General features: G+C 50.8%; 1 protein-coding gene across 1 annotated transcript in view; it reads right to left on the minus strand.

Annotated features, from left to right (window-relative positions):
• Nucleotides 1-18,642, minus strand: part of h2ac14 (H2A clustered histone 14) — a 1,193,713-nt gene that overhangs the window by 681,512 nt on the left and 493,559 nt on the right.

The following is an 18,642-nucleotide window of genomic DNA, read 5'->3' on the forward strand; positions in this document are numbered from 1 at the left end:
TGCCAGACTAATTTAGTCGCCTTCTATGAGGAGGTGAGCAGGAACCTCGATGCTGGAATGGCAGTTGATGTCATCTACTTGGACTTTGCTAAAGCGTTTGATACAGTACCTCACAGAGGGTTAATGATCAAATTAAGGAATATTGGCCTAGAACACAATATTTGTAATTGGATAGAGAACTGGCTGAAGGATAGATTACAAAGAGTGGGGGGAAATGGAACATTTTCTAATTGGACCAGTGTGGTTAGTGGGTACCGCAGGGGTCAGTCCTTGGGCCTTTGCTGTTTAACTTGTTTATTAATGACCTGGGGGGGGGCATAGACAGTACTGTTTCTATTTTTGCTGATGACACAAAATTGTGCAAAACTATAAGTTCCATGCAGGATGTGCCGCTTTGCAGAGAGATTTGACTGGGAAACTGGGCAGCAAACTGGGAAATGGGGTTCAATGTTGCAAAGTTCTGCCCTTTGGTAGAAATAATATAAACGTGAGCTATCTACTGAATGGTAGTGTGTTGGGGGTTTCCTTAATGGGGAAGGATCTAGGGGTTTAAGTAGATAACAAGTTGTCTAATTCCAGGCAGTGTCATTCTGTGGCTACTAAAGCAAATAAAGTGCTGTCTTGTATAAAAAAGGGCATTGACTCAAGGGATGAAACATAATTTTGCCCCTTTATAGGTCCCTGGTAAGGCCTCACCCTGAGTATGGGGGGCAGTAACAGTGAGTATGGGGGGCAGTAACAGTGAGTATGGGGGGCAGTAACAGTGAGTATGGGGGGCAGTTTTGGGCTCCAGTCCTTAAAGGAGACATATCCTATGAAAATGATGAATGTACCAGGGAATTATACTCCTCTAGATATAGAAGGATTGTGCTTAAAGTTGTGTTTCTGACTGATTTATTGAGAAATTCCCCCCAAACCCCACTAGCCCCGCCCATCTGTGCCACTTCCTGCTGGCTGAATTCTCTGGATGAGCTGGGGAGCCGGCGGCCCTCCGTACCCTGCACTGTAGGATAGGAACCAATCAGCAGCTAGGCTGACCTGATAGGGAACTGAAGCCTGTCTGTGCTTGTGTGAGTGCAGGGCTGTGATTGGCTCTCCCCCTCCTACTGTGCTTCTGGCAGGGACCGTTAGGACACGCCCACTCTTCATTTCACACTGGAGGGAGAAGTGAGAGGATCTATAGGGAGCTCCAATAAAGGGGCCATTTTTACAGAGAGAATTCATTTTTAGCACAAAGTGTAACCAGCACCGGATATTATTCATAATTGCCTACAAAATTAGCGTTGCCCCCCATTTATCCAATATGTCTCCTTTAAGAAGGATATTAATGAGCTGGAGAGAGTGCAGAGACTGCAACTAAACTGGTAAAGGGGATGGAAGGGTTAAACTATGAGGTGAGACTGTCGAGGTTGGGGTTGTTTTCTCTGGAAAAGAGGCGCTTGCGAGGGGACATGATTACTCTGTACAAGTACATTAGGCAGATGGGGGGGTTCTTTTTCCCACAAAAACAAATAACGCACCAGAGGCCCCCCCTATAGATTAGAGGAACGGAGCTTCCATTTGAAGCAGCGTAGGGGGTTCCTCACGGTGAGGGCAGTGAGGGGGTTGGGGAATGCCCTGCCGGGGGATGTTGGGTAGGGGGTTCCTCACGGTGAGGGCAGTGAGGGGGTTGGGGAATGCCCTGCCGGGGGATGTTGGGTAGGGGGGTTCCTCACGGTGAGGGCAGTGAGGGGGTTGGGGAATGCCCTGCCGGGGGATGTTGGGTAGGGGGTTCCTCACGGTGAGGGCAGTGAGGGGGTTGGGGAATGCCCTGCCGGGGGATGTTGGGTAGGGGGTTCCTCACGGTGAGGGCAGTGAGGGGGTTGGGGAATGCCCTTCCTAGTGATGGGGTAATGGCAGATTCTGTTAGTGCCTATAAGAGGGGCCTGGATGAGTTCTTGAACAAGCAGAATATCCAAGGCTATTGTGATACTAATACCTACAGTTAGTATTAGTGGGTGTATATATAGTTTATGTATGTGAGTGTATAGATTGGTAAGTATAGGGTGTGGGTGCTAGGTTTACTTGGAAGGGTTGAACTTGATGGACTCTGGTCTTTTTTCAACCCTATGTAATTATGTAACTATGTAAGAATGGGCCCCTCAGTGCTTCCCCTCAGGCTGCAGGGGGGCCTTGGTACCAAATGGGAGAGGAATTCACTTATGGTGGGTGGGTTGGGCTTGGAGCTGCCACAGAAACTGCACTGACTCAGTAGCAAAGTGTCCCTGGGAATCAGCTCATGTGTTGGGAACAACAAGGTAACACTGCTCCTTTAGTGCCACCATTAGTGCAGCCCCGCTCCCTTACTCACCTCTTTCCCACACTGCTCTGCTGCCTGTAGCTGTGAGGGAGGGAACTGAGGAGCTGGGACACTCACTCATTGGCTGGGAGGGGAATGTGGGCGGGACAGAGAGTGGCAGAGAAGAATGATTGGATCAGTGAGTAAAAGGGCGGGACACAGAGTTAGGGACAGAGGGAAAACTCACAGACTGCAGAGTTAGGGACAGAGGGAAAACTCACAGACTGCAGAGTTAGGGACAGAGGGAAAACTCACAGACTGCAGAGTTAGGGACAGAGGGAAAACTCACAGACTGCAGAGTTAGGGACAGAGGGAAAACTCACAGATAGTTGTGTAAGTGTAAGAATAACTGAGCTTTTCATGATATTAACCCCTTCAGGGTTGCCAGGCTGATGGTGTTTCTGCCACACTGGGCTAACAGGCTACAGCTCAGGCAGGTTTTCAGTACAAATGCACCAAGGTATGGATTCAGGCTAGTTCTTGGAGCCCTTAAACAATATTCCCCAATCTTCAAAATGTAAAGTGGTGCAGTCTGTAAACTCCGTTGCCCTGAAGCCCGATGCTTAGCAACACATGGAAAACTGTACCAACACTCCAATCCAGTAATTGTGCCAATAACCTTCTTGTTTATTGGGATCTCTGCACATAACAGTTTGGGGGGGGGGGGGGCTCTGCAGGTTTGTAGTTTGGAAACTCACCAATGTTCCCTTTTCCCACCTAGTGTACCTGGCCTGCCTCTCCCTATGCATGCTGGGTAATGTAGTTTAACAGTTTGCCTACTGCCAAGGTTACTGTAAAACTACAATACCCAGCATGCAATGGGACTGACTAGTGTAGAATGAAGCTCCCTATTTCCCCCTCTTTGCTGCTGTTCCAGCCTCTCCATCCCAAACTCCCTGCACTGCCCCCTTCTTCCTGCTGCACCTGCTGTGTGATTGTACTACTGTGTCATGTGATGTGGGGGCTGCCATTCGCTGCTGCACTTCCTCCCTAAACTAGAACTCTCAGGGTGCCTTGGGGCTGCTGGGAGTTGTAGTCTAACATGCCCATATGTATATCATGCCTGGGGTTAATGCAATATTCTGAATCCATTTCATACCTCCCTACAGTCCTGCTTTATATGGGGCAGCCCTGATGTCTGTCACCCAACCGGGGATCAGGATTCACTTTTGGGGGCTCATTTACTAAGCATCAATTTCTATTTTAAAGGAGACACATCACATTAAAACTAGAAAGGGAGGTTTGAGAACAAACTTCATGTTGGGTTGAAAAACGTGAAGTCAGTGAATGAAATCTGATCTGTTGTTGGCTCCGCCCACTTTTTCTTGCCTTGGACCCACAGTTATATAGTTAAAACCACTGTGCAAAGTTTGGGGACCCTGGTTTTAATAGTGTCTGATTGGCAGCAACTTGAATTTCCCCACTGAAAGTCAATGAGTGACATCTCATGGGAGGTTACCTTATTTTCATTCAGACTCACCCCATGACTGTGTGATTCAAGTTTGGGGAGTGTCGCCTCAAAGCTGTAAGATTGGCAGCAGTTTCAATTTCCCCATAAAAGTCAATGGGTGAAATTTGATTGGCTGTTGTTGGCCCCTCCCACTTTGCTTTGTAAAAATAACTTGAATGCATAGTCACCCAATGACTGAAAGTGAAAGTTTGGGAACTCTGGCATCAAACCAATAAAAGTCAATAGGTAAAATCTGATTGGCTGTTGGTGGCTCCACCCACTTTTTCTAACCTTGAACGGCAGTTACCTGGTGCCTAACCCTGTAAAGTCTGGGGCCCCCGGGGTTATTACTGTGAGACTGGCAGCAGGTTGGATTTCCTCTAAGTCAATAGGTAAAATCTGATTGGCTGTTTACAGCTCCGCCCACTTTTGGGCATCCAACAATCAACCTATTTTCATTCAAGATTGACAGTAGTTTCAATTTCCCCATAAAAGTCAATGGGTCAAATTTGTTTAGCTGTTTACATGAACTCAGCGAGTTTAATCTGGGGATTTGTTCAATTTGGATTTTTTAGCCGTTTAGACGCAAAGTAAATCTTGGAAAGTCGCAGTTTTTTTTCAACAATAATCAGAATCGAGTTATTGAGTAAATGAGCCCCCAAAAGTGAATCCTGATCCCCGGTTGGGTGACAGACATCAGGGCTGCCCCATATAAAGCAGGACTGTAGGGAGGTATGAAATGGATTCAGAATATTGCATTAACCCCAGGCATGATATACATATGGGCATGTTAGACTACAACTCCCAGCAGCCCCAAGGCACCCTGAGAGTTCTAGTTTAGGGAGGAAGTGCAGCAGCGAATGGCAGCCCCCACATCACATGACACAGTAGTACAATCACACAGCAGGTGCAGCAGGAAGAAGGGGGCAGTGCAGGGAGTTTGGGATGGAGAGGCTGGAACAGCAGCAAAGAGGGGGAAATAGGGAGCTTCATTCTACACTAGTCAGTCCCATTGCATGCTGGGTATTGTAGTTTTACAGTAACCTTGGCAGTAGGCAAACTGTTACACTACATTACCCAGCATGCATAGGGAGAGGCAGGCCAGGTACACTAGGTGGGAAAAGGGAACATTGGTGAGTTTCCAAACTACACCCCCCCCCCCCCCCCCCAAACTGTTATGTGCAGAGATCCCAATAAACAAGAAGGTTATTGGCACAATTACTGGATTGGAGTGTTGGTACAGTTTTCCATGTGTTGCTAAGCATCGGGCTCCAGGGCAACAGAGTTAACAGACTGCACCACTTTACATTTTGAAGATTGGGGAATATTGTTTAAGGGCTCCAAGAACTAGCCTGAATCCATACCTTGGTGCATTTGTACTGAAAACCTGCCTGAGCTGTAGCCTGTTAGCCCAGTGTGGCAGAAACACCATCAGCCTGGCAACCCTGAAGGGGTTAATATCATGAAAAGCTCAGTTATTCCTACACTTACACAACTATCTGTGAGTTTTCCCTCTGTCCCTAACTCTGCAGTCTGTGAGTTTTCCCTCTGTCCCTAACTCTGTGTCCCGCCCTTTTACTCACTGATCCAATCATTCTTCTCTGCCACTCTCTGTCCCGCCCACATTCCCCTCCCAGCCAATGAGTGAGTGTCCCATGCAGTCTGTGACTTTTCCCTCTGTCCCTAACTCATTCTCCCGCCCTTGTGCTCACTGATCCAATCATTCTTCTCCGCTGCTCTCTGCCCCGCCCACATTCCCCTCCCAGCCAATGAGTGAGTGTCCCAGCTCCTCAGTTCCCTCCCTCACAGCTACAGGCAGCAGAGCAGTGTGGGAAAGAGGTGAGTAAGGGAGCGGGGCTGCACTAATGGTGGCACTAAAGGAGCAGTGTTACCTTGTTGTTCCCAACACATGAGCTGATTCCCAGGGACACTTTGCTACTGAGTCAGTGCAGTTTCTGTGGCAGCTCCAAGCCCAACCCACCCACCATAAGTGAATTCCTCTCCCATTTGGTACCAAGGCCCCCCTGCAGCCTGAGGGGAAGCACTGAGGGGCCCATTCTTGGCAGGAAAGGGAAAGTGTTGATTGGCAGACATTGCATCATTAGAGGGAAGTTTAACAGGGGATTGTGGGATTGGTAGTTCAGCCCATGGCTAGACTAGTTATTCTATTCCCTGCTTGGAATTGTTTTGGGGGATATTGCTGGGAATAATCCCCTATAGAAATGTGTAAGTGCTTAATTCCACTTCCAGGCCCCTCCCTCCCACAAGGAGCCAATGGGAATGTGGGAGGAAGCGAGTGACCCAGTGATGGGGAAGAAGGATAAAAATGAGGAGCGGAAGGAGAGAATCCTGAATCTCACACTGGAGATTATCTATCTGCTGACTGGAGAGGTGAGGGGGGCACTGTGAGTGGCACAGTGAGAAGAGACTGTCTGTCTGTACAAAGGGGGTCTCTCTGCTGCGTTACACACTCATCATTCTCTCTCCCTCTCAATACATAGGGCTACGTCATCCCTAAGAAGAAGAGCCCAACTGTGGGTTTGGGGGCCCTGCATGCCCCTGGCTCCGTCATACAGAAGGAAAATGACAAGAAGATCCTGGAACTCATCTCCAACATCATCCAGCTGCTGACTGGAGAGGTGGGTGCGGCCCCCCAATCCCCCCTTATTGTTTAGTAACAGTGTATGATAATCCCTTTCTCTGGCTGGGGGATGACTGTAACATTGTGTGTGCCAGGTTGCCATAAGGTGTGAGGATGTTTCCATCTATTTTTCCTTGGAGGAGTGGGAGTATATAAAAGGAAACAAGGCCCTTTACAGGGAAGGGATAAAGGAGGAGGAGGAGGAGCCCCAGCAGCTCCGCCCACTGGGTGAGTAATGGTTTCTATCATATACAGAGCATAGAATGCAGGATATCAGGCCGTTTAAGAGGCACATGGAAAGTCAGTAGTAACATATATTTAGTCATGTCTCTTCTGTGCCCGACTTAAATAAACAACTAGCAGGGAGGTACATTTATTTAGCACAAAGGGTTAAACTTGGTGCAACTGCTGGGGGGGGAGGAGCTATAGAGGGGCCTGTAGGACACTGACTGATAAGCAGCTGCAATAGATGTTTATGGGGGGGGACCATTAATCAGTCATTCCCTTGCTAAAAAGTTCAAATAGATCCTGATACAAACAGCTGCCGTTACTCTATAATAATCAGTTCATATAAATAGTTCCATTAATTAATGTGCTAATAAATCAGTCAGAAGTGATTGCAGGAATCTATGTTCCAGGGATGGGATTGTCACCTAGCAACAGCTAATGAGGGCATCCTCAACTACGGCCCACGGGCAGCCTTCTGAAGATACGCTGGAAACATTTATTTTACCCCTACAGCCATGTTTCTGCTTGTGCCTTTAATATGTGGGAGCAAACACAGGTCTGCCCAGTCCTGATTGGACAGTATAGAGCAGGAAGGGGAGGAGCTGAACAGGGAAGTTAGATTTTTTACTGGGAGTCAATCCTTGAAATAAGGGAATGTTCTTGAAAGGAACAGAGATTTAAAAGAAATGATAAAAGATGAAGATGCAGCTCAAGTTGTAATTGTCTTATAAATGGATTAAGAGTGAAAGAGTTAACAGATGAGGCTCCACCCCCTGGAAATAGATCTGTGTAGCATTTAACCCCCCATAGCGCAACATTCACTATAAAATGAACCAAAGCTCATTGAAGGAAGAGAAATCCAGGACTTTCAGAATGATAAAAGCAACATCCTTTCTAGTTCTCCTCGGGTTTGATTGATAATCCAAATCTTTTCTAGAATCCTGGTGTGAGCCTAGAGAGACATGAAGAACTCACTGGGGAATCACAACTGCTAGGAATTCTGGGAAGAATTCAATGATGTCATTTAAGGGTGGGACAAGGGGGGGGCGCTGTTGCTATGTGGCAATCGGTCATAGATTCCTGCAAACACTTCTTTGTTCCACGGGAGATTGCCACCTAGCAACAGCTAATGGGAGAGTAGCCCCCACACCTAGAAGTTGCTTTTATGATTCCCCCTTATGTCATGGTGTTTAGAAACCATGAGGGAACGTTCATTATAATAGCAGGGCAGAGACATCTTGGAGCAGCCGTTGTTGTTGTGGATTCTCCAAAGGTGTCTCTTAAGCTGGATGGGATCGATATTAAAGTTTTATATTAAACAGAAATCAAGTGAGATTATCTGGAAGTTATTAATAATGGGTAATAGTTCCTCTTAAGGACTTATTTATAAATAAATTGAGTCCCTTAATTTAGGAAGGATCAGTGTTTAATATTGTGTGTAATTCACTGCACAAATACGTCTTTGTGACCCTCTCAAGGATAATGTCATACATAACCAGGGTGAGAAACGTGAATAAGAGAGAGTTCTTCTCCTATAGCTGAGACAGCTACGGCTATTAGACACGCTCTAATACTGAGCTCTAGTCAGGAGAGTTACCGGGCACCTTTCATAGGAATGACAGCGTGAGTTTGATGCCCTACATGTATCCATAGCGGGAATGGACTGGGCCCTGTAGACGCGGCGCTCCTTACAGTTTGTTGTAAAAGCAAAGTACAGGAAACTGTAATCAAGATCTTTGTTACATATTAATAGTGCTGGGCGGTATGACCAAAAATTAATATCACGGTATTTTTCAAAATTATATCGGTGTCACGGTATTTGACGGTATTTTTTTTTCCAATTAACATTGGTGGCCTGGGCCCCTAAATATTGCTATTGAGACAATTAGTATTTAATCCACAGGGAACAAAGTTGAAAATATATGGAAAGGCTTGTGTTGGTACAATTCCTCAGGGGTTCTAAATCGGTATATGAAGCACTGCTTCATGCAGTTCTGTACTTGGAATGTGCAATTTTGGGAGGTTTGTCCCAGTGAGGCGCCAGTAGAGGGAGCATGTGACCAGCTAAGCAGGAAGCTTTCCCCCCCCCTTTCCCCTTATAATTAGGATTATTATTTATAAGCACCACCCCCCATACAGCCCCCCATACAGCAAGTTGGCCAGCGATGCGGCCCGTGCCGCTTCTGTTGCCGCTTCGGGTTGCGCCCCGTGCATACGTGACGTCACGTACGCACGGGCCGCAACCCGATCTTCACCGGTATGGGGGTATTTAAAAAATGAATATCAGTTTTTTTTAAAAAAACGGTATTCGGAATATGGCAGTATACCGCCCAGCACTACATATTAAGGTCCGACCGACTGGGTTTATTGTGTTACAATTACATTCTTAGCTAGAGAAATAGAGAAGAGCTGAAATCTCTAACCATTATAAGGGCTAACAGCCACAATGGAAACATTCATTTCTGTGGAAACCCCTAGGCCTGAAGGAATTCTGTTCTTTAAAACTTTAAGACCATGAAACCTTGGGTGCAAAATATTCCACATTTTGAAATGTTAATGGAAATACTATAAGGACATGTGTTGCCCTGTCTTGAAGTCTGTTCCCGAGGGCTCTGTGAATCAAGAGAGGCACAAAGGCCTCTGTACTTGCCCCTTAGATTGGAATGATGTTGGGATGAATATATTTATTTCTCTGAAATCCCATAATAGATGTCTATGGTAGGAGATTACATACAGCAAACTCTATAGATACTATATGTCCTTGATGACCCAGTCTGTCCGATATACATTTTTATATTCCTTGAATGTTTTTAGCTCTGAGCAATAGGTTTCTGTGAGGGGCCTGTCTCGGAAGCAAAACTGCCTCTTAGCAATATATGGTATGGGGGTATGGCTTTCCTGTTGGCCATCTGTAGTACTGGGACTGGATATGGGGCAAGTTAAACTGCTAATCTTGCAACCATGAGCTCTAGTAAATGTACCCGGTAATGTTCTGAATTGGGTACCGGAACCCTTTTATTGTTCTGGTGCTGTGAGACTCCCCTACACTGAATGATCCATTGGTTGGGACTACTGGGCCCAGGAGTTGGTGGAAGAGACCTGTCAGGCTTTGTTTTGTTTCATTTGTTTTTGGCTCCAGTATTTAGTTTCTATAAAAAAATTTTTGAGTTTCACTCCTTCAGTAGAAAGTTCAGGAGAAATTAAAAAAATCTGCACAGAAGTGAAGCTTCAGAAGATCAGAAGCCGGAGCCAGAGGGTGGTCAGGATCTGGAGCGTCGCCAGAACCAGGAGCCGGGACAGGAGCGTCGCAAGAGCCAGGACAGGAGTGTCGCAAGAGCCAGGAGCTGGGACAGGAGCGTCGCAAGAGCCAGGAGCTGGGACAGGAGCGTCGCAAGAGCCAGGAGCAGGGACAGGAGCGTCGCAAGAGCCAGGAGCAGGGACAGGAGCGTCGCAAGAGCCAGGACCAGGGACAGGAGCGTCGCAAGAGCCAGGAGCCGGGACAGGAGTGTCACAAGAGCCAGGAGCTGGGACAGGAGCGTCGCAAGAGCCAGGAGCCGGGACAGGAGTGTCACAAGAGCCAGGAGCTGGGACAGGAGCGTCGCCAGAGCCAGGAGCCGGCACAGGAGTGTAGCAAGAGCCAGGAGCCGGGACAGGAGTGTCGCCAGTGCCAGGAGCCGGGACAGGAGCGTCGCAAGAGCCAGGAGCTGGGACAGGAGCGTCGCCAGTGCCAGGAGCAGGGACAGGAGCGTCGCAAGAGCCAGGAGCCGGGACAGGAGTGTCACAAGAGCCAGGAGCTGGGACAGGAGCGTCGCCAGAGCCAGGAGCCGGCACAGGAGTGTAGCAAGAGCCAGGAGCCGGGACAGGAGTGTCGCCAGTGCCAGGAGCCGGGACAGGAGCGTCGCCAGGTGCCGGGACAGGAGCGTCACCAGTGCCAGGAGCAGGGACAGGAGTGTCTCCAGTGCCAGGAGCAGGGACAGGAGCGTCGCCAGTGCCAGGAGCCGGGACAGGAGCGTCGCCAGTGCCAGGAGCAGGGACAGGAGTGTCGCCAGAGCCAGGAGCCGGGACAGGAGCGTCGCCAGAGCCAGGAGCAGGGACAGGAGCGTCGCCAGTGCCAGGAGCAGGGACAGAGGCGTCGCCAGAGCCAGGAGCCGGGACAGGAGTGTCGCCAGAGCCAGGAGCCGGGACAGGAGTGTCGCCAGAGCCAGGAGCAGGGACAGGAACGTCGCCAGGAGCCGGGACAGGAGTGTCTCCAGTGCCAGGAGCCGGGACAGGAGTGTCTCCAGTGCCAGGAGCCGGGACAGGAGTGTCTCCAGTGCCAGGAGCCGGGACAGGAGTGTCTCCAGTGCCAGGAGCCGGGACAGGAGTGTCTCCAGTGCCAGGAGCCGGGACAGGAGTGTCTCCAGTGCCAGGAGCCGGGACAGGAGTGTCTCCAGTGCCAGGAGCCGGGACAGGAGTGTCTCCAGTGCCAGGAGCCGGGACAGGAGTGTCTCCAGTGCCAGGAGCCGGGACAGGAGTGTCTCCAGTGCCAGGAGCCGGGACAGGAGTGTCTCCAGTGCCAGGAGCCGGGACAGGAGTGTCTCCAGTGCCAGGAGCCGGGACAGGAGTGTCTCCAGTGCCAGGAGCCGGGACAGGAGTGTCTCCAGTGCCAGGAGCCGGGACAGGAGTGTCTCCAGTGCCAGGAGCCGGGACAGGAGTGTCTCCAGTGCCAGGAGCCGGGACAGGAGTGTCTCCAGTGCCAGGAGCCGGGACAGGAGTGTCTCCAGTGCCAGGAGCCGGACAGGAGTGTCTCCAGTGCCAGGAGCCGGGACAGGAGTGTCTCCAGTGCCAGGAGCCGGGACAGGAGTGTCTCCAGTGCCAGGAGCCGGGACAGGAGTGTCTCCAGTGCCAGGAGCCGGGACAGGAGTGTCTCCAGTGCCAGGAGCCGGGACAGGAGTGTCTCCAGTGCCAGGAGCCGGGACAGGAGTGTCTCCAGTGCCAGGAGCCGGGACAGGAGTGTCTCCAGTGCCAGGAGCCGGGACAGGAGTGTCTCCAGTGCCAGGAGCCGGGACAGGAGTGTCTCCAGTGCCAGGAGCCGGGACAGGAGTGTCGCCAGTGCCAGGAGCAGGGACAGGAGCGTCGCCAGTGCCAGGAGCCGGGACAGGAGCGTCGCCAGTGCCAGGAGCAGGGACAGGAGCGTCGCCAGGAGCAGGGACAGGAGCGTCGCCAGTGCCAGGAGCCGGGACAGGAGTGTCGCCAGTGCCAGGAGCAGGGACAGGAGCGTCGCCAGTGCCAGGAGCAGGAACAGGAGCGTCACCAGGAGCAGGGCCAGGAGCGTCGCCAGTGCTAGGAGCCGGGACAGGAGCGTCGCCAGAGCCAGGAGCCGGGACAGGAGCGTCTCCAGTGCTAGGAGCCGGGACAGGAGCGTCGCCAGAGCCAGGAGCCGGGACAGGAGCGTCTCCAGTGCCAGGATCAGGGACAGGAGCGTCGCCAGAGCCAGGAGCCGGGACAGGAGCGTCTCCAGTGCCAGGAGCAGGGACAGGAGCGTCGCCAGAGCCAGGAGCCGGGACAGGAGCGTCTCTAGTGCTAGGAGCCGGGACAGGAGCGTCGCCAGAGCCAGGAGCCGGGACAGGAGCGTCTCCAGTGCTAGGAGCCGGGACAGGAGCGTCGCCAGAGCCAGGAGCCGGGACAGGAGCGTCTCCAGTGCTAGGAGCCGGGACAGGAGCGTCGCCAGAGCCAGGAGCCGGGACAGGAGCGTCGCCAGAGCCAGGAGCCGGGACAGGAGCGTCGCCAGAGCCAGGAGCCGGGACAGGAGCGTCTCCAGTGCTAGGAGCCGGGACAGGAGCGTCGCCAGAGCCAGGAGCCGGGACAGGAGCGTCTCCAGTGCCGGGATCAGGGACAGGAGCGTCGCCAGAGCCAGGAGCCGGGACAGGAGCGTCTCCAGTGCCAGGAGCAGGGACAGGAGCGTCGCCAGTGCTAGGAGCCGGGACAGGAGCGTCGCCAGAGCCAGGAGCCGGGACAGGAGCGTCTCCAGTGCCAGGAGCAGGGACAGGAGCGTCGCCAGAGCCAGGAGCCGGGACAGGAGCGTCTCCAGTGCTAGGAGCCGGGACAGGAGCGTCGCCAGAGCCAGGAGCCGGGACAGGAGCGTCTCCAGTGCTAGGAGCCGGGACAGGAGCGTCGCCAGAGCCAGGAGCCGGGACAGGAGCGTCTCCAGTGCTAGGAGCCGGGACAGGAGCGTCGCCAGAGCCAGGAGCAGGGACAGGAGCGGTGCCAGGAGCAGGGACAGGAGTGTCGCCAGAGCCAGGAGCAGGGACAGGAACGTCGCCAGGAGCCGGGACAGGAGTGTCTCCAGTGCCAGGAGCCGGGACAGGAGTGTCTCCAGTGCCAGGAGCCGGGACAGGAGTGTCTCCAGTGCCAGGAGCCGGGACAGGAGTGTCTCCAGTGCCAGGAGCCGGGACAGGAGTGTCTCCAGTGCCAGGAGCCGGGACAGGAGTGTCTCCAGTGCCAGGAGCCGGGACAGGAGTGTCGCCAGGAGCCGGGACAGGAGCGTCGCCAGTGCCAGGAGCAGGGACAGGAGCGTCGCCAGGAGCAGGGACAGGAGCGTCGCCAGTGCCAGGAGCCGGGACAGGAGTGTCGCCAGTGCCAGGAGCAGGGACAGGAGCGTCGCCAGTGCCAGGAGCAGGAACAGGAGCGTCACCAGGAGCAGGGCCAGGAGCGTCGCCAGTGCTAGGAGCCGGGACAGGAGCGTCGCCAGAGCCAGGAGCCGGGACAGGAGCGTCTCCAGTGCTAGGAGCCGGGACAGGAGCGTCGCCAGAGCCAGGATCAGGGACAGGAGCGTCTCCAGTGCCAGGATCAGGGACAGGAGCGTCGCCAGGAGCCGGGACAGGAGCGTCTCCAGTGCCAGGAGCAGGGACAGGAGCGTCGCCAGTGCTAGGAGCCGGGACAGGAGCGTCGCCAGAGCCAGGAGCCGGGACAGGAGCGTCTCCAGTGCTAGGAGCCGGGACAGGAGCGTCGCCAGAGCCAGGAGCCGGGACAGGAGCGTCTCCAGTGCTAGGAGCCGGGACAGGAGCGTCGCCAGAGCCAGGAGCCGGGACAGGAGCGTCTCCAGTGCTAGGAGCCGGGACAGGAGTGTCGCCAGAGCCAGGAGCCGGGACAGGAGCGTCGCCAGAGCCAGGAGCTGAAGCCAGAGAGTCACTAGTATCATTAACACAAGGTAGGCCAGGCACTGGCTTGAGAGCCAACACAGGAGCAGGCACTGGCTGGGTAGCCGACACGGGAGCAGGCACTGGCTGGGTAGCCGACACGGGAGCAGGCACTGGCTGGGTAGCCGACACGGGAGCAGGCACTGGCTGGGTAGCCGACACGGGAGCAGGCACTGGCTGGGTAGCCGACACGGGAGCAGGCACTGGCTGGGTAGCCGACACGGGAGCAGGCACTGGCTGGGTAGCCGACACGGGAGCAGGCACTGGCTGGGTAGCCGACACGGGAGCAGGCACTGGCTGGGTAGCCGACACGGGAGCAGGCACTGGCTGGGTAGCCGACACGGGAGCAGGCACTGGCTGGGTAGCCGACACGGGAGCAGGCACTGGCTGGGTAGCCGACACGGGAGCAGGCACTGGCTGGGTAGCCGACACGGGAGCAGGCACTGGCTGGACTGCGGGTACAGGAAACGGCAGGCTGATAGCCAGTGCTAGAGCAGGCAGCGGCAGCTTTAAGGGAGCTGGCACAGGAGCAGATGAAAGTGCAGAGCTGGAGGGCTGGTAGAGGCCCAATCTGTGGGAAAGCTGGCAAAGGACCAAGCTACCTGAGAGCAGGTACCAGAAAAATCCATAATAGAAGAAAAAAAAAATAAGAGAAAAAATGTCTCTCCTCATGTTTAACATATAAAGGAGATTACACTCTGTTTTTTGTGGGATTTGGAACGAAACTGAAGTGGAAACAACATGGAGTCTGTAGCAGATAAAGAAACTGCATACCCATTCAGCTCCTCCCCTTCCTGCTCTGTACTGTCCAATCAGCGCTGAGCAGACCTGTGTTTGCTCCCACATATTAAAGGCACAAGCAGAAACATGGCTGTAGGGGTAAAATACATTTTCCCAGCGTATCTTCGGGAGGCTGCAGCCAAACCCATTAGCTGTTGCTAGGTGGCAATCTCCCGTACAACAAACTTCATTGGGGGTCAGTGGAGTTTGCCCTAAATTTAACCCTTCCCCCCTACCTGCCCCTTATTGCTTGTTTAAGTTATGTTCGTTTCTAGGCAAGTTTCTTAAGTTTTTATTGTTGCATAAATTATGTAAATTACCGTTAGTTTCTCTGTTATATTTCACAGTCGTTAGTCAAACCCTTTAAAGGAGACATGTCCTATAAAAATGATGAATGTACCAGGGAATTATACTCCTCTAGATATAGAAGGATTGTGCTTAAAGTTGTGTTTCTGACTGATTTATTGAGAAATTCCCCCAAACCCCACTAGCCCCGCCCATCTGTGCCACTTCCTGCTGGCTGAATTCTCTGGATGAGCTGGGGAGCCGGCGGCCCTCCGTACCCTGCACTGTAGGATAGGAACCAATCAGCAGCTAGGCTGACCTGATAGGGAATTGAAGCCTGTCTGTGCTTGTGTGAGTGCAGGGCTGTGATTGGCTCTCCCCCTCCTACTGTGCTTCTGGCAGGGACCGTTAGGACACGCCCACCCCTCATGTGAAACCCAGACAGGGACCTGAGAGGATCTATAGGGAGCTCCAATAAAGGGGCCATTGTTACAGATAGGGTTAATGTTTAGCCCAAAGGGAAACCAGCACCGGATATTATTCATAATTGCCTACAGGGTTAGGGGTTTCCCATTTATCCAATATGTCTCCTTTAATGACTGTAGCGCTTGTCCTGTAACTCTATTTGCTTATTGGCAGAATAATTAGGGACTCACTGAATCCAGGATTGGGTTTGGGATTCGGCCAGGATTGGCCTTTTCAGCAGGATTCTGATTCGGCCCAATCCATGCTCCTGGCGGAACCCAATCCCAGTCCTTAAATCACGTGACTTTTTGTTGAAAACCCCCCGTTCTCTTTGAACCTTCCGTATTTTATTAGGATCTGGTATTCGGCCGAATCTTTTATGAAATGATTTCCCTAAAACAAATAATCCAAGTTATTTCCCTCAGATATATCTCTGATCTCTATCCTTCCCTTTAGCAGCCTGTGAGTATAAAGATGGGAGCGATGTTACAGCACATACGGAAGCAACTTTATGTTGTAATAATGATGGGAATCTCACAAACCCTGATGTTTCTCCAGCGGAACAGCCCCCACCGGCCAATGGGATTAAAGAGGAAGAGGCTTCATGTGAAGAGGAAACCCAATCAGATTGCAGCATTAATCCCCTTACAGAACAGATACAGGGAACAGACACACCTACTCCTATCATGGGGTGCAGCCTGAATAACAGCTCGGCAGATAATTATGCATCAAATGATGTAAAAGAGGAGTTAATTTCTTCATGGGAAGGGGGAAACCAATCAGATTGCAGCATTAATCCTCTTACAGAACAGATACAGGGAACACATGCTCCTATCATGGGTTGCAGCCAGAATACCTTACAAATGACGGGTGGGAAATGTTTTTCAAAACGATCTGAGTTTGATTGTCATCAAAGGACTCACACAGAGGAGAAACCATTTTCTTGTTCCGAATGTGGGAAATATTTTTTAAGAAAATCTAATCTAGATCGTCATCAAAGGATTCACAAAGGGGAGAAACCATTTTCTTGTTCTGAATGTGGGAAATGTTTTTCACAGCAATACAACCTGAAAATGCATTATAGAACTCACACAGGGGAGAAACCATTTTCATGTTCTGAATGTGGGAAATGTTTTTCAAAACGATATAACCTTATTTCTCATCAATACATTCACACAGAGGAGAAACCATTTTCATGTTCTGAATGTGGGAAATGTTTCACAAACCAATCACTCCTTAAAACTCATAATAGAACCCACATGGAGGTGAAACCATTTCCTTGCTTTGAATGTGGGAAAAGTTTTTCAAGAAAATCTAATCTAGATTGTCATCAAAGGACTCACACAAAGGAGAAACCATTTTCTTGTTCTGAATGTGGGAAATGTTTTTTAAGTAAATCTAGTCTAGATTGTCATCAAAGGACTCACACAGAGGAAAAACCATTTTCTTGTTCTGAATGTGAGAAATGTTTTTCAAGCAAATACAACCTGAAAATGCATTATAGAACCCACACAGGTGAGAAACCATTTTCATGTTTTGAATGTGGGAAATGTTGTTTAAACCAATCCGACCTGAACATTCATTATAGAACCCACACAGGGGAGAAACCATTTTCTTGTTCTGAATGTGGGAAATGTTTTTCACAGCAATCCCACCTTAAAATTCATTATAAAACCCACACAGGCGAGAAACCATTTTCTTGTTCCGAATGTGGGAAATGTTTTTCAAATCAATACCACCTTAAAATTCATTATAGAACCCACACAGGGGAGAAACCATTTTCTTGTTCCGAATGTGGCAAATGTTTCTCAAACCAAACCCACCTTAAACTTCATTATAGAACCCACAGAGGAAAGAAACCATTTTCATGTTCTGAATGTGGGAAATGTTTTTCAAACGAATCTGAGCTTGATCGCCATCAAAGGACTCACACAGGGGAGAAACCATTTTCTTATTCTAAATGAGGAAAAATGATTTGCATTGAACAGTAGTCTAAAAATACTTTCACACTGAGTAAAACCGTAAACTCGTTATACAAAGGAAGCATCAGGCAAACATTCTCTTTCAAGCAGATTCCATCTTAATATATGTTTCAGTATTTACAGAGAGGAACACATTTGTGCCCCATAAAATATTTCCTTAAGAGAATCCTAAAGACTCCTGATGGGCACTGGGCAATTCTGAGACTGGGGGGCACCAAAGCAGAATGCACCATAAGTACCTTCCCCCGGCACTGGCTCTGCATTGGGAACTGAGGAGCCCTCTGGGATATATCTCCCCCTCCCCCCAACAGATAATATTCTGGGTTTTATTGAACAAGAAGGGACATATTCCAAGGGGTACGAGCCCCCCAGGGTATCACTTGGGCAGATGCTGTTCCCTAATGCTCACACAGTAGGTAACATAATGGGGATATACCCAGCTGGGAATGACTTGCCGGGTACATAGGCTCTTACTGGGTAAATATAAAGCCTATAACATCATCTTGTCATTATTAACCCAATGTCATTTCCAATGGGGCATTTGATGAGATGAAAGGAAAGGGGGTTACACCATTATCCTATAAAGGGTCTCTTTACATTAAATCAGTTTTGGGAAAAGCCTTTGTGTCAGTCCGATTTATTGGTGCAATTTATATTTGTTTTCGCGGTTGTTAATAAGACAATGAATATATATTTGTTATAATTACCCAGTAGTAGAACATTGTACCACGGGAGCCATAGAGCAGAAAGGGAAAATGTGGCCCCGTGATACTGTGGGGGGGATGTAACGGAGCCCTTTGATCATAGAGACGTTGATGTTGCTGTAAGAGAAAACGTTTATTGATAACACATATATGGAGAAGTGCGCATAGACAGTCACTTCTAACCTGTTCCTGGAGAGAGTGGGGCTTTTATAGGGTTTCCTGATGGGACAAAAAGGAGCCCCTACTAATGAGAGGGGAGGGGCTTGGCCAAGGAGCCTTACAGCCTACAGCTAAAAACCATGAAAATATATTTGTTATTATTGTCTGGGCAGACACAGACGCTGCTTGTGCAGTTGGGGGGGAGCAGGAAATCAGCTGAAACTGTACAAGCACAAACTGTCAGGTCGGTGTCGGCGGAGAGAGCGGAAGTGCCTTCAGTTGCTAAGAAGCTGTGGGGCAGGTACCTGCTGCTGCGCTACTCGGCTGGTTTAGCTGGGGGTTAGCGATAGGGGCAGTTGTTACAGTTAGAAACTAGCGAGAGGGGAGGGGGGTCAGGGCAGTGATAGGTGAGGGGCTTTTATAGCCCGGGGG

The sequence above is a fragment of the Xenopus tropicalis genome, chromosome 9, assembly GCF_000004195.4.
Source record: "Xenopus tropicalis strain Nigerian chromosome 9, UCB_Xtro_10.0, whole genome shotgun sequence".
Lineage (NCBI taxonomy): Eukaryota > Metazoa > Chordata > Amphibia > Anura > Pipidae > Xenopus > Xenopus tropicalis.